A 15,778-nucleotide genomic window follows, 5' to 3' on the forward strand; every position below is an offset into this window, starting at 1 on the left:
ACCCTCTCTCACAAGTATCCTTACACACAGATAAGGAAAGACACCACTTCGACTGGGACAACACATCCATCTTAGGACAAGCCAAACAGAGACACACACGAGAATTCCTAAACACATTCCAACCGGAACACAATCAATAAACACATCAAGTTAGACCCCATCTACTACCCTAAATTGCCCATAGTGTTAGGTGCATTAGTCAAGGGTGAATGTAGGGGAGTGGGTTTGGGTGAGTTGCTCTTCGGAGGGTCGGTGTGGACTTAATGGGGCAAAGGGCCTGTTTCCACACGTAGGGAATCTAATAAAGCAATTGATGTGGTGTATATGGATTTCAGTAAAGCGTTTGATAAGGTTCCCCATGGTAGGGTATTGCACAAAATACAGGCATGGAATTGAAGGTGATTCAGTGGTTTGGATCAGAAATTGGCTAGCTGAAAGAAGACAGAGGGTGGTGGTTGGTGGGAAATGTTCATCCTGGAGTTCAATTACTAGTGGTGTACCGCAAGGATCTGTTTTGGGTCCACTGCTGTTTGTCATTTTTATAAATGACCTGGATGAGGGTGTAGAAGGATGGGTTAGTAAATTTGTGGATGACACGAAGGTCGGTGGAGTTGTGGATAGTGCTGAAGGATGTTGCAGGTTACAGAGGGACATAGATAAGCTGCAGAGCTGTGCTGAGAGGTGGCAAATGGAGTTTAATGTGGGAAAATGTGAGGTGATTCACTTTGGAAGGAACAACAGGAATGCAGAGTATTGGGTTAATGGTAGAGTTCTTGGTACTGTTGATGAGCAGAGAGATCTGTGTCCATGTATGTAGAGCCCTGAAAGTTGCCACTAGGTTGATAGGATTGCTAAGAAGGCATACGGTGAAGGGGATTCAAGATTTAACAGGTCTGCCTTACTGAGCTCTGCACCATAACCTTTGGAGAACAGCAGTAGTTTTTAGTCAGTAGAAATGCTACATACCTTTGTTTGAGTTAAGGGAAGATGACTAAAGACTCTTTGGACACTTTGAAATAGACTGAATGGTTGAAGTAACATGAGTTAGAACAAACAGAGTTGTTGTCTCTGGTTTGTTACCTGTGCCACGTGATAGAGAGTCGAGGAATAGGGAGAGAGAACAGTTAAATGCTGTTAAAAAAGAGGGGGAGGTGTGGCATTGCTTGTCAAAGATAGTATTAGAGCGGTGGAAAGGACGATGGATGAAGACTCGCCATCTGAGGTAGTCTGGGCTGAGGTTAGGAATAGGAAAGGTGAGGTCACCCTGTTAAGAGTTTTCTACAGGCCTCCTAATATTCCTAGAGACGTAGAAGAAAGGATTGCGAGGATGATTCAGGAGAAGAGTGAAAGTAATAGGGTGGTTGTTATGGGGGACTTTAACTTTCCAGACATTGACTGAGAAAGCTATAGCTCGAGTACGTTAGATGTGTCAGTATTTCTCCAATGTGTGCAGGAGGGTTTCCTGACACAATATGTAGACAGGCCAACAAGAGGTGAGGCCATACTGGATTTGGTTCTGGGTAACGAACCAGGCCAGGCGTTAGAATTGGAGGTAGGTGAACACTTTGGGGACAGTGACCACAATTCGGTGACTTTTACTCTAGTGAAGGAGAGGAATAAGTGTGCACTGCAGGGCAAGAGTTATAGCTGGGGGCAGGGAAATTATGATGCGGTGAGGCATGACTTAGGATGCGTGGCTTGGAAAAGTAGGCTTCAAGGGAAGGGAGCAATCGAGCTGGTTCAAGGAGCAACTATTGAGTATCCTTGATAAGTATGTACCTGTCAGGCAGGGAGGAAAGGGTCATGTGAGGGAGCCGTGGTTTAATAAGGAATTGGAATCCCTTGTTAAAGGGAAGAGGGCGGCCTATGTAAAGGTGAGGCGTGAAGGTTCAATTGGGGAGATTGAGAATTATAAGGTAGCCAAGAAGAATCTGAAGAGAGAGCTAAGAGCAGCAAGGAGGGGACATGAAAAGTCCTTGGTTGGTAGGATTATGGAAAACCCAAACACTTTCTATAGGTATGTCAGGAATAAAAGAATGACTAGGGTAGGAATAGGTCCAGTCAAGGATAGTAGTGGGAAGTTGCGTGTGGAGGCTGAAGAGATTGGGGAGACACTGAATGAATACTTTTCGTCAGTATTCACTCAGGAACAGGACATTGTTGCCGATGTGAATATTGAGTCACAATTAATTAGAATGGATGGCTTTGAGGTTTGTAGGGAAGAGGTGTTGGAAATTCTGGAAAGGCTGAAAATAGATAAGTCCCCTGGGCCTGATGGCATTTATCCTAGGATTCTCTGGGAAGCTAGGGAGGAGATTGCAGAGCCATTGGCCTTGATTTTTATGTCCTCGTTGTCTACAGGAATAGTGCCAGAAGACTGGAGGATAGCAAATGTGGTTCCCTTGTTCAAGAAGGGGAGTAGAGATAACCCTAGTAACTATAGGCCGGTGAGTCTCACTTCTGTTGTGGGCAAAGTTTTAGAGAGAATTGTAAGGGATAGGATTTATGAACATCTGGACAGGAATAATGTGATCAAGGATAGTCAGCATGGTTTTGTGAAGGGCAGGTCATGCCTCACAAACCTTATTGAATTCTTTGAGAAGGTGGCTAAGGAGGTGGACGAGGGGAAAGCAGTAGGTGTGGTGTATATGGATTTTAGTAAGGCGTTTGATAAGGTTCCCCATGGTAGGCTACTGCAATAAATACGGAGGTATGGCATTGAGGGTGAGTTGGAGGTTTGGATTAGGAATTGGCTGGCTGGAAGAAGACAGAGGGTAGTAGTTGATGGTAAAGGTTCATCTTGGAACGCAGTTACTAGCGGTGTTCCGCAAGGATCTGTTTTGGGACCATTGCTGTTTGTCATTTTTATAAATGACCTGGAGGAGGGGCTAGAAGGTTGGGTGAGCAAGTTTGCGGATGATACAAAAGTCGGAGGAGTTGTTGACAGTGAGGAAGGATGTGGCAGGTTACAGCGGGATATAGATAAGCTGCAGAGCTGGGCAGAAAGGTGGCAAATGGAGTTCAATGTAACGAAGTGTGAGGTGATTCACTTTGGTAACAAGAAGATGGAGTACTGGACTAATGGTCGGATACTTGGTAGTGTGAATGAGCAGAGGGACCTTGGTGTCCATGTACACAGATCTCTGAAAGTTGCCAACCAGGTAAATAGTGCGGTGAAGAAGGCATATGGCGTACTGGCTTTTATTGGTAGAGGAATTGAGTTCCGGAGTCCTGAGGTCATGTTGCAGTTGCATAAGACTCTGGTGCGGCCGCATCTGGAGTATTGTGTGCAGTTTTGGTCGCCATACTATAGGAAGGATGTGGAGGCACTGGAACGGGTGCAGTGGAGGTTTACCAGGATGTTGCCTGGTATGGTAGGAAGATCGTATGAGGAAAGACTGAGGCACTTGGGGCTGTTTTCATTGGAGAAAAGAAGGTTTAGGGGTGACTTGATAGAGGTGTACAAGATGATTAGGGGTTTAGATAGGGTTGACCATGAGAACCTTTTTCCACGTATGGAGTCAGCTATTACGAGGGGGCATAGCTTTAAATTAAGGGGTGGTAGGTATAGGACAGATGTTAGGGGTAGATTCTTTACTCAGCGAGTCGTGAGTTCATGGAATGCCCTGCCAGTATCAGTGGTGGACTCTCCCTCTTTATGGGCATTTAAACGGGCATTGGATAGGCATATGGAGGATAGTGTAGGTAAAAACAATGACTGCAGATGCTGAAAACCAAATACTGGATTACTGGTGCTGGAAGAGCACAGCAGTTCAGGCAGCATCCAACGAGCAGCGAAATCGACGTTTCGGGCAAAAGCCCTTCATCAGGAATAAAGGCAGTGAGCCTGAAGCATGGAGAGATAAGCGAGAGGAGGGTGGGGGTGGGGAGAGAGTAGCATAGAGTACAATGGGTGAGTGGGGGAGGAGATGAAGGTGATAAGTCAAGGAGGAGAGGGTGGAGTGGATAGGTGGAAAAGAAGATAGGCAGGTCAGACAAGTCAAGGAGACAGTTACTGAGTTGGAAGTTTGAAACTAGGATGAGGTGGGGGAAGGGGAAATGAGGAAGCTGTTGAAGTCCACATTGATGCCCTGGGGTTGAAGTGTTCCGAGGCGGAAGATGAGGCGTTCTTCCTCCAGGCGTCTGGTGGTGAGGGAGCGGCGGTGAAGGAGGCCCAGGACCTCCATGTCCTCGGCAGAGTGGGAGGGGGAGTTGAAATGTTGGGCCACGGGGCGGTTTGGTTGATTGGTGCGGGTGTCTCGGAGATGTTCCCTAAAGCGCTCTGCTAGGAGGTGCCCAGTCTCCCCAATGTAGAGGAGACCACATCGGGAGCAACGGATACAATAAATGATATTGGTGGATGTGTAGGTGAAACTTTGATGGATGTGGAAGGCTCCTTTAGGGCCTTGGATAGAGGTGAGGGAGGAGGTGTGGGCACAGGTTTTACAGTTCCTGCGGTGGCAGGGGAAAGTGCCAGAATGGGAGGGTGGGTCGTAGGGGGATGTGGACCTGACCAGGTAATCACGGAAGGAACGGTCTTTGCGGAAGGCGGAAAGGGGTGGGGAGGGAAATATACCCCTGGTGGTGGGGTCTTTTTGGAGGTGGTGGAAATGTCGGTGGATGATTTGGTTGATGCGAAGGTTTGTAGGGTGGAAGGTGAGCACCAGGGTAGTTCTGTCCTTGTTATGGTTGGAGGGGTGGGGTCTGAGGGCGGAGGTGCGGGATGTGAACGAGATGCGTTGGAGGGCATCTTTAACCACGTGGGAAGGGAAATTGCGGTCTCTAAAGAAGGAGGCCATCTGGTGTGTCCTATAGTGGAACTGGTCCTCCTGGGAGCAGATATGGTGGAGGCAGAGAAATTGGGAATACGGGATGGCATTTTTGCAAGAGATAGGGTGGGAAGAGGTGTAATCCGGGTAGCTATGGGAGTCGGTGGGTTTGTAAAAAATGTCAGTGTCAAGTCGGTCGTCATTAATGGAGATGGAGAGGTCCAGGAAGGGGAGCGAGGTGTCAAAGATAGTCCAGGTAAATTTAAGGTCAGGGTGGAATGTGTTGGTGAAGTTGATGAATTGCTCAACCTCCTCGCGGGAGCACGAGGTGGCGCCAATGCAGTCATCAATGTAGCGGAGGAAGAGGTGGGGAGTGGTGCCGGTGTAATTACGGAAGATCAACTGTTCTACATAGCCAACAAAGAGACAGGCATAGCTGGGGCCCATACGTGTGCCCATGGCTATGCCTTTGGTCTGGAGGAAGTGGGAGGATTCAAAGGAGAAATTGTTAAGGGTGAGGACCAGTTCGGCCAAACGAATGAGAGTGTCAGTGGAAGGGTACTGTTGGGGACGTCTGGAGAAGAAAAAACGGAGGGCTTGGAGGCCCTGGTCATGGCGAATGGAGGTGTAGAGGGATTGGATATCCATAGTGAAGATAAGGCGTTGGGGGCCGGGGAAACGGAAGTCTTGGAGGAGGTGGAGGGCGTGGGTGGTGTCTCAAACGTATGTGGGGAGTTCCTGGGCTCGGGGGGATAGGACAGTGTCAAGGTAGGTAGAGATGAGTCCAGTGGGGCAGGAGCATGCTGAGACAATGGGTCGGCCAGGGTGGTCAGGCTTGTGGAACTTGGGAAGGAGGTAGAACCGGGCAGTGCGGGGTTCCTGGACTATGAGGTTGGAAGCTGTGGGTGGGAGATCTATGTAGGATAGTGGGCTAGTGTAGGTTAGGTGGGCTTGGATCAGCGCAACATCGAGGGCCAAAGGGCCTGTACTGCGCTGTATTTTTTCTATGTTCTATGTTCTATGAATAATAATGGTTCTCTTTTCTTTCCTTTTATTTTATCCTTTCTTTTTCCTTATTCTTTCTTTTTATAATTATATTCTGGAAAGTGTCGTTGGATTTTTTTTTCCAGTGATAATTGAGGCTAATGTATGGGGGGGTGTGAAATGCCCACTTTTAATTTCTTTGTTCATAATATTTGTGTCTTCTATCCTTCGCCTGGGTGTGGGGTGCAGCTCCAGCCAGAAGGAGCTATGGAGGTGTATGTGGGTAGTGCGCCCTATTGGCAGGGGGGAGAGTCTTCCATCAAGTGATTTTTGTATGTTGTAATTGGTTTAGTTTATTGGTTTACCTTAGATGTAGTTTTTGAAAGTTATGTCATTGTAGTTTTTGTGTATTTATTTTTCAGGCTCTATGAGTCTCTAGTTATTTGCACTCAGCGCATTGTGAGTAGGGTTCTTCCTGTCAGGGGTTCAAGGACTGTTTTAGAAGGATATGGTTAAATTTTTATTTTAAAATGGTATATGTGGAACATTAAGGGAAGTCACTCACCAATCAAGAGAAAAAAGTACTTTAGATAGGATAGTGAAGAAGGCGTTTGGTATGCTTTCCTTTATTGGTCAGAGTATTGAGTACAGGAGTTGGGAGGTCATGTTGCGGCTGTACAGGACATTGGTCAGGCCACTGTTGGAATATTGCGTGCAATTCTGGTCTCCTTCCTATCAGAAAGATGTTGTGAAACCTGAAAGGGTTCAGAAAAGATTTACCAGGATGTTGCCAAGGTTGGAGGATCTAAGCTATAGGAAGGGGCTGAACAGGCTGGGGGTGTTTTCCCTGGAGCGTTGGAGGCTGAGGGGTGACCTTATAGAGATTTACAAAATTATGAGAGGCATGGATAGGATAAATAGACAAAGTCTTTTTCCTGGGGTCGGGGAGTCGAGAACTAAAGGGTATAGGTTTAGGGTGAGAGGGAAAAGATATAAAAGAGACCTAAGGGGCAAGTTTTTCACACAGAGAGTGGTACGTATATGGATTGAGCTGCCAGAGGAAGTGGTGGAGGCTGGTACAATTGCAACATTTAAGAGGCATTTGGATGGGTATATGAATAGGAAGGGTTTGGAGGGATATGGGCCGGGTGCTGGCAGTGGGACTAGATTGGGTTGGGATATCTGGTTGGCATGGACGGGTTTGGACCGAAGGATCTGTTTCCATGCCGTACATCTCTATAACTCTATGATTCTAAGTTTTAGGAAGGAAAGGGTTGACATCGCCTTATTGCAAGAAACCCACCTTGATGATAAGAAGCATCTGAAGTTGCAGTGGCGGTGTGCAGGGGGGGGAGGCGGGGTGATGTTGATCAGGTGTTCTTTTCATCTTTTGACACTAACATTTGGGGAGTGGATATAATCATTCAAAGAGCGTCTCATTTAAGCTATTAGATTAAATTCAGAATGAATTAAGGATTGACCTTTTTCTAGCCCTATCGGTTTGTGATCTTAAAACTTTGATACGTGGTGAGGAGTATGGAATTTTACTGCCCCGCCCACCCAGCACACCTCCTCAAATTCTTATTGATGCACTTTCTGAACTGATTGCCCTTGAAACGCGACACACTATCACGGGGGAGGGATTTTAATCGCCGCATGGATCCTACAGTGGATCCGAGGGTCCCCCAGGTATCTCTCTGCCATCACAACAATTGGTGGACTTATGTGTGGAATTGGAACTGGTGGACATTTGGAGGTGTCTTCACCTTCTTCTGTAATCGCACAAGTGTTATACAAGGATTAGCCCCATCGGCTTTTTTGAACTCGGTGATGTCCTGTAAAACTGGAACCATGGTTTACTACAGAAATTGCATCGCTTGTTAAGTGGAAGAAGGAGGCTTATGTGTGATGAGACAAGATGGTTCAGATGAGGCGATGGACAGTTATAGATCACCTAGGAAGGATTTAAGAGAGTTAAGAAGAGCAAAGAGAGGACATGAGCAGTCTTTAGCAGATAGAATAGGTTTGTGAGGAATAAAAGGACGACTAGGATAGGAATAGGGACAGTCAAAGGCAGAAATGGGAAGTGTGGACATTGTGGAGATCGGAGAGGTGTTAAGTGAACATTTCTCATTGGTTTTCACTCAGGAAAAGGAGAATATTGTACAAGAGAAGAATGAGTTACGAGATATTAGGCTAGAAAGGATCAAGGTTAGTCACAAAGTGGCTTTATCAATTCTAGAAAGAGTGAAAGTAGACAAATTCCCTGGGCCGGATGGGATTTATCCGAGGATTCTCTGGGAAGCTAGGGAGGAGATAGCAGAGCCTTTGGCTTTGATATTTGAGTCATCATTGCCTACAGGTTTAGTACCAGAGGACTGGAGGATTGCAAATGTTGTTCCCTAGTTCAAGAAAGGCAGTAGAGATGACCCAGGTAATTATAGACCAGTGAGCCTTACTTCTATTGTAGGAAAGGGTTTGTAAAAGATTATAAGAGATAGGATTTATAATCATATAGCAAGCAACAATTTGATTTCAGATAGTCAACCTGGTTTCATCAAGGTCAGGTTGTGTCTTACAGACCTCATTGAGTTTTTTGAGAAGGTGTCCAGGCATGTAGATGAGGGTAGGGTAGTTGGCGTGGTATATGTGGACTTCAGTAAAGCCTTTGATAAGATTCCACATGTTGGGTTGTTGGAGAAAATGCAGACACATGGGATTGAGGGTGATTTAGCTGTTTGGATTAGAAACTGGCTTTCTGAAAGGAGTCATGATTTGGAGATGCTGATGTTGGACTGGGGTGTACAAAGTTAAAAATCACACAACCCCAGGTTATAGTCCAACAGGTTTAATTGGAAGCACAGTAGCTTTTGGAGTGACGCTCCTTCATCAGCTAATAGTGGAGGGCTCAATCCTAACACAGGATTTATAGCAAAAATTTACAGTGTGATGTAACTGAAATTATACATTGAAAAATTGATTGTTAAGCCTTTCATCTGTTAGAATACAGTGATAGTTTCACTTCTTTCATCTAATCTGTTACCTAATTTTTTAGATTAGAATCAGTCTAAACATCATGGCATAGACAGAGAACACAGGGGGCAAACACCTTCAACACGTTCGAGACACCACTCACACCCTCCACCTCCTCCAAGACTTCCGTTTCCCTGGCCCCCAACGCCTCATCTTCACTATGGATATCCAATCCCTCTACACCTCCATCCGCCACGACCAGGGCATCCAAGCCCTCCGTCTTTTCCTCTCCAGACGTCCCCAACAGTACCCTTCCACCGACACTCTCATTCGTTTGGCTGAACTGGTCCTCAACCTTAACAGTTTCTCCTTTGAATCCTCCCACTTCCTCCAAACCAAAGGGGTAGCCATGGGCACACGTATGGGCCCCAGCTATGCCTGTCTCTTTGTTGGCTACATAGAGCAGTTGATCTTCCGTAATTACACCGGCACCACTCCCCATCTCTTCCTCCGCTACATTGATGACTGCATTGGCGCCACCTCGTGCTCCCGCGAGGAGGTTGAGCAATTCATCAACTTCACCAACACATACCACCCTGACCTTAAATTTACCTGGACCATCTATGACACCTCCCTCCCCTTCCTGGACCTCTCCATCTCCATTAATGACGACCGACTTGACACTGACATTTTTTACAAACCCACCGACTCCCACAGCTACCTGGATTACACCTCTTCCCACCCTACCTCTTGCAAAAATGCCATCCCGTATTCCCAATTCCTCCACCTCCGCCGGATCTGTTCCCAGGAGGACCAGTTCCACCACAGAACACACCAGATGGCCTCCTTCTTTAGAGACCGCAAATTCCCTTCTCACGTGGTTAAAGATGCCCTCCAACGCATCTCGTCCACATCCCGCACCTCCGCCCTCAGACCTCACCCCTCCAACCGTAACAAGGACAGAACGCCCCTGGTGCTCACCTTCCACCCTACAAACCTTCGCATCAACCAAATCATCCACCGACATTTCCGCCACCTCCAAACAGACCCCACTACCAGGGATATATTTCCCTCCCCACCCTTTTCCGCCTTCCGCAAAGACCGTTCCCTCCGTGACTACCTGGCCAGGTCCAAGCCCCCAAACAACCCACCCTCCAATCCTGGCACTTTCCCCTGCCACCGCAAGAACTGTAAAACCTGCGCCCACACCTCCTCCCTCACCTCTATCCAAGGCCCTAAAGGAGCCTTCCACATCCATCAAAGTTTTACTTGCACATCCACTAATATCATTTATTGTATCCGTTGCTCCCGATGCGGTCTCCTCTACATTGGGGAGACTGGGCACCTCCTAGCAGAGTGTTTTAGGGAACATCTTCGGGACACCCGCACCAATCAACCAAACCGCCCCGTGGCCCAACATTTCAACTCCCCCTCCCACTCTGCCGAGGACATGGAGGTCCTGGGCCTCCTTCACCGCCGCTCCCTCACCACCAGACGCCTGGAGGAAGAACACCTCATCTTCCGCCTCGGAACACTTCAACCCCAGGGCATCAATGTGGACTTCAACAATTTCCTCATTTCCCCTTCCCCCACCTCACCCTAGTTCTAAACTTCCAGCTCAGTAACTGTCCCCTTGACTTGCCCGGACTTGTCCGACCTGCCTATCTTCTTTTCCACCTATCCACTCCAGCCTCTTCTCCTTGACCTATCACCTTCATCCCCTCCCCCACTCACCCATTGGACTCTATGCTACTTTCTCCCCACTCCCACCCTCCTCTAGCTTATCTCCCCATGCTTCAGGCTCACTGCCTTTATTCCTGATGAAGGGCTTTTGCCCGAAACGTCGATTTCGAAGCTACTTGGATGCTGCCTGAACTGCTGTGCTCTTCCAGCACCACTAATCCAGAACCTTCAACATATTGTCTAGCTATCACCATTGTTAACAGCTAACCCAAGAATGCAATTTTTTTAAAAAAAGGTTTTGTGATTTACACATGAAAGAAGTGAAACTATCACTGTATTTTGACAGATGAAAGGCTTAACAGACAATCAATTTTTCAATGGATAATTTCAGTTACATCACACTGTAAATTTTTGCTATAAATTCTGTGTTCGGATCAAGCGCTCCATTATCACCTGATGAAGGAGCGTCGCTCCGAAAGCTAGTGTGCTTCCAATTAAACCTGTTGGACTATAAGCTGGTGTTGTGATTTTTAATTTTCTGAAAGGAGGCAGTGAGTGGTGGTTGATGGAAAATATTCAGTCTAGTGGTGCGCCACAAGGATGTGTTTTGGGACCACAGCTGTGTGTCATTTTTATAAATAACTTAGATGCAGGCATAGGTGGATGGGTTAGTAAATGAGCAGACAACACTAAAGTCGGTGGAGTAGTGGACAGTGTGGAAGAATATTACAGGTTGCAGGGCGACTTGGATAAACTGCAGAGTTGGGCTGAGAGGTGGCAAACAGAGTTCAATGCAGCTAAATGTGAGGTGATTCACTTCGTAAAGAATAACAGGAAGGCAGAATACTGGGTCAATAGAAAGATTCTGGGTAGTGTGGATATGCAGAGAGATCTTCGAGTCCATGTACATAGATCCTTGAGAGTGGCCACCCAGGTGGATAGTGCTGTTAAACAGGCATACCGTGTATTAGGTTTCATAGGTAGAGGGATTGAGTTCCGGACCTGCAATATCATGCTGCAATTATACAAATGCTAGTGCGGCCACACTTGGAATATTGTGTACAGTTCTGGTTGCCCCATGACAGGAAGGATGTGGAAGCATTGGAAAAGGTGCAGAGGAGATTTATCAGTATGGTCTGGAGGGAAGGTCATATGAAGAAAGACTGAGAGACTTGGGTCTTTTCTCATAGGAAAGAAGAAGGCGGAGAGGGGATTTGATAGAGACATACAAGATGATCAGAGGATTAGATAGGGTAGACAGTGAAAGTCTTTTCCCTAGGATAATGAAGTCAGCTTATACAAGGGGGCATAACTATTGAGTGTCCTTGATAAGTATGTACCTGTCAGGCAGGGAGGAAAGGGTCCTGTGAGGGAGCTGTAGTTTAATAAGGAATTGGACTCCCTTGTAAAAAGGGAAGAGGGAGGCCTATGTAAAGATGAGGCGTGAAGGTTCAATTGGGGCGATTGAAAGTTATAAGGTAGCCAGGAAGGATCTGAAGAGAGCTAAGAGCAGCAAGGAGGGGACATGAAAAGTCCTTTGGTAGGATGATTGGTAGGTTGGTAGGATTATGGAAAACCCAAACACTTTCTATAGGTATGTCAGGAATAAAAGAATGACTAGGGTAGGAATAGGTCCAGTCAAGGATAGTAGTGGGAAGTTGCATGTGGAGGCTGAAGAGATTGGGGAGACACTGAATGAATACTTTTCGTCAGTATTCACTCAGGAACAGGACATTGTTGCCGATGTGAATACTGAGTCACAATTAATTAGAATGGATGGCTTTGAGGTTTGTAGGGAAGAGGTGTTGGAAATTCTGGAAAGGGTGAAAATAGATAAGTCCCCTGGGCCTGATGGCATTTATCCTAGGTATAAATGGGAAGCAAGGGAGGAGATTGTAGAGCCATTGGCCTTGATTTTTATGTCCTCGTTGTCTACAGGAATAGTGCCAGAAGGCTGGAGGATAGCAAATGTGGTTCCCTTGTTCAAGAATGGGATTAGGGATAACCCTAGTAACTATAGGTCGGTGAGTCTCATTTCTGTTGTGGGCAAAGTCTTAGAGAGAATTGTAAGGGATAGGATTTATGAACATCTGGACAGGAATAATGTGATCAAGGATAGTCAGCATGGTTTTGTGAAGGGCAGGTCATGCCTCACAAACCTTATTGAATTCTTTGAGAAGGTGACTAAGGAGGTGGATGAGGGGAAAGCGGTAGATGTGGTGTATATGGGTTTTAGTAAGGCGTTTGATAAGGTTCCCCATGGTAGGCTACTGCAAAAAATACGGAGGTATGACATTGAGGGTGAGTTGGGGGTTTGGATTAGGAATTGGCTGGCTGGAAGAAGACAGAGGGTAGTAGTTGATGGTAAAGGTTCATCTTGAAGTGCAGTTACTAGCGGTGTTCCGCAAGGATCTGTTTTGGGACCATTGCTGTTTGTCATTTTTATAAATGACCTGGAGGAGGGGCTAGAAGGTTGGGTGAGCAAGTTTGCGGATGATACGAAAGTCGGAGGAGTTGTTGACAGTGAGGAAGGATGTGGCAGGTTACAGCAGGATATAGAGAAGCTGCATAGCTGGGCAGAAAGGTGGCAAATGGAGTTCAATGTAGCTAAGTGTGAGGTGATTCACTTTGGTAAGAGTAACAAGAAGATGGGGTACTGGGCTAATGGTCGGATACTCGGTAGTGTGGATAAGCAGAGGGATCTTGGTGTCCATGTACACAGATCTCTGAAAGTTACCACCCAGGTAAATAGTGCTGTGAAGAAGGCATATGGCATACTGGCTTTTATTGGTAGAGGAATTGAGGTCCGGAGTCCTGAGGTCATGTTGCAGTTGTATAAGACTCTGGTGCGGCCGCATCTGGAGTATTGTGTGCAGTTTTGGTCGCCATATTATAGGAAGGATGTGGAGGCACTGGAATGGGTGCAGAGGAGGTTTACCAGGATGTTGCCTGGTATGGTAGGAAGATCGTATGAGGAAAGGCTGAGGCACTTGGGGCTATTTTCATTGGAGAAAAGAAGGTTTAGGGGTGACTTGATAGAGGTGTACAAGATGATTAGGGGTTTAGATAGAGTTGACCGTGAGAACCTTTTTCCACGTATGGAGTCAGCTATTACAAGGGGGCATAGCTTTAAATTAAGGGGTGGTAGGTATAGGACAGATGTTAGGGGTAGATTCTTTACTCAGCGAGTCGTGAGTTCATGGAATGCCCTGCCAGTATCAGTGGTGGACTCTCCCTCTTTATGGGCATTTAAACGGGCATTGGATAGGCATATGGAGGATAGTGGGCTAGTGTAGGTTAGGTGGGCTTGGATCAGCGCAACATCGAGGGCGCTGTACTGCGCTTTATTTTCTATGTTCTATTTCTATGTTCTATAGAGGGGTGATAGATTTAAGACAGATGTCAGAGGCAGGTTCTTTACTCAGACAGTGGTAAGGGCATGGAATGCCCTACCTGCCAATGTACTCAACTGAGCCACATTAGGGAGATTTAAACAATTCTTGGATAGGCACAGGGATGATGATGGGAAAGTGTAGGGGGATGAGCTTGGAATAGTTCACAGGCAAGCGCAACATCGAGGGCTAAAGGGCCTGTTCTGTGCTATATTGTTCTATCATCTATGATCTATGATCTAAACATAGTCATTTCTGTCCATGCGACAGTATACTTGGAGGTTAAGATTAAAGACAATGGAATCGGCTCCCAGCATTAGCGAATGGATCCTTTTATTCTCAAGGACAGCAAGCTTATTGAATACTTCTTGAACGATTTTAAAGCCTTGTTGTCTATCAATTCAGCACAGCCGTCTATACTTTGGGAGATTGCTAAGGCCTACGCAAGAGGGATAATTATCTCTTATTCGGCCAGTCGGAAATGACAGAAGGGAGAGCAATAACGTCTGCTTGAGGCATGGTTGAAGGCAGCCAAGATAGCATATTTTAACAGACCATCAGTGACTAAACTGCAGCGAGTCACAGCTCTCCGGGCAACTTTAAACTCCTTGCTCACTCAGACAGTGAAGAGAGAATTCTCTTTAGTGAAACAAAGGCTATTTGAGCATGGCGATAGACCAGGTAAATGCCTGGCATACCTGGCAAGGAAAAAGAGCGCCCCTCAATCCATTACATCAATCAGAGAGGGCACTGGGATTCTTACTTGTGACTCCAAAAAGGTTAATTCAGCATTTCAGAAATATCATTCTAAACTATATTGGTTGGAAGGGTGTGAGGATAGGCTGGTTAAGATGGGAGTCCTTTTTTAAGAACCTAGACCTTCCAGGTGTGACTTCGGAATAGGCGTCTCTTCTTAATGCACCCCTGACAATGCAAGAGATACAGCAGGCAGTGAGACAACTCCAAAGTGGGAAGGTACCTAGCCCTGATGGGCTCCCGAGTGAATTCTATAAAGAATTTATAAATATCTTGTCAAGGCCAATGCTGGACACATACAATTATTCATACAGTCAGGACTCTGAGAGAGGCCAATATCTCTCTCATTCTCAAGAAAGGAAAGACCCCAGAGGACTGTGCCTCGTATTGGCCTATTTCGCAGTTGAATTTGGAATTTAAAATTTTATACAAGGCTCTTGCATTGATGTTGGAGAAGGTTGTCCTTTACTGAAAAGGAGAATCAGATGGCTTTTATAAAGGGCTTTATAATATTCTCCAATAATATTAGAAGTCCTCTAATAATATTAGAAGATGACTGAATATGGTCCAAGTGTGTCAGCTGCAATCGGTTCAGGGCTTGGGGTTCTCCCAGACACAGAGAAGGTATTCAATCCGGTGGAACGCCTATGTCTTTTTTATACTTTGGAATGATTCGGTTTAGGTAGGGTCTTTTCCAGATGGATGGAGGTCCTGTATAGCAATCCTATGGCAGCGATTCTCACCAATGGTGTAAGATCCAATAATTTTAGTGTCGGTAGGGGCAGTTAACAAGGTTGTTCCCTTTCACTGCTATTGTTTACGCTGGTGATTGAGCTGCTGGCAGAGGCTATCTGGCAGGACCCCAACATAGCTGCCCCAGAGGTAGGATCAAGGGCGCATAAGATTACATTATATGCAGATAATGTGCTCCTATTCTTATGAAACCTGGCACTTTCTGTGCCCCATTTAATACAATGTATTAATATATTTGGCTCTTTCTCAGGATATAAGATCAATTTTGTGAAGTTGGAATCTATGCCCATGGTGGGGGAATTTGGTGGGGTGGGGGGAGTCTTGAGGGAATACCTGATATTGAAGGTGAATTGCAATTTCCCTTCAGGTACTCATCAGGAGATGCGGGTGGTGGGTGGGGGGGGGGCGCGGAGAGGGGAGGCTTCTTAGTTATAGTCATAGAGATGTACAGCATGGAAACAGACCCTT

This window comes from Chiloscyllium punctatum, chromosome 48 (genome assembly GCF_047496795.1).
Source record: "Chiloscyllium punctatum isolate Juve2018m chromosome 48, sChiPun1.3, whole genome shotgun sequence".
NCBI lineage: Eukaryota > Metazoa > Chordata > Chondrichthyes > Orectolobiformes > Hemiscylliidae > Chiloscyllium > Chiloscyllium punctatum.